An 880-nucleotide genomic window follows, 5' to 3' on the forward strand; every position below is an offset into this window, starting at 1 on the left:
TGGAGGTTTCTCATGGGGGAAGTTGAACATGACCTAGAAGAGGCAGTTTTTTTTTTTTTTTTTGTCTTGTCCAGCATTTAGGCAAGCAGAATGATGGTCTGGATGCTGTGTTCTGCTGAGCAAATTTTCTTTGCCAAGGGAAGCTTTATAGATATAATGATCCCCTTGACTTTCTGATTTTTTATTTTATTTCTATGTTTATTTTGTATTGTTGTTTGAATTGTAGAGTTTGTACTAATGGACCAGAGAGGACAGACAAAAGACAGAAAGAGAAAGGAGAAGAAACACCTCATAAGAAAAGGGAAAAAGATAAAGGGAGAGAAGAGGGAGAGAAAAAAACAAAACTAAAAAATAACCCAAAAACAAAAAGAAAGAAAACAACCTACAGATGTATACATACACACATACAGGCACACACATACATATACACACACATACACACACATACATATACACACACGTATACACACATAATATATATATATACACAAATATATACATATGTACACATATACATATACACATACATACATATACACACACACCTCTATGCACACACATACACACACATACATACGTACAAACATATACGCACTTGCCAGTATTAACACATATACATACACATACAAGCCAACTTTAGATCATAGTAACTAAACTATGAATCTAAAAAGTTAAATATAAATGAGAAACAAACAGAAATGAGAAAACTAGCTGCTGTTAGTGAATAAACCTGCAGACGACTCGGTGACTGTGTCACATGCAGAACATGCAGAGTGGAACGTGTTCCGGAAAAGGTGATCATGCCAGTGTGACCCTTCCCACACAAAGGCAAGAGGCACGCCAGGAGTACCCCCGAGACCCGGGCCATCGGCAGCCATCC

Source organism: Telmatherina bonti, assembly GCF_933228915.1.
Source record: "Telmatherina bonti genome assembly, chromosome: 18".
Taxonomy (NCBI): Eukaryota; Metazoa; Chordata; class Actinopteri; order Atheriniformes; family Telmatherinidae; genus Telmatherina; species Telmatherina bonti.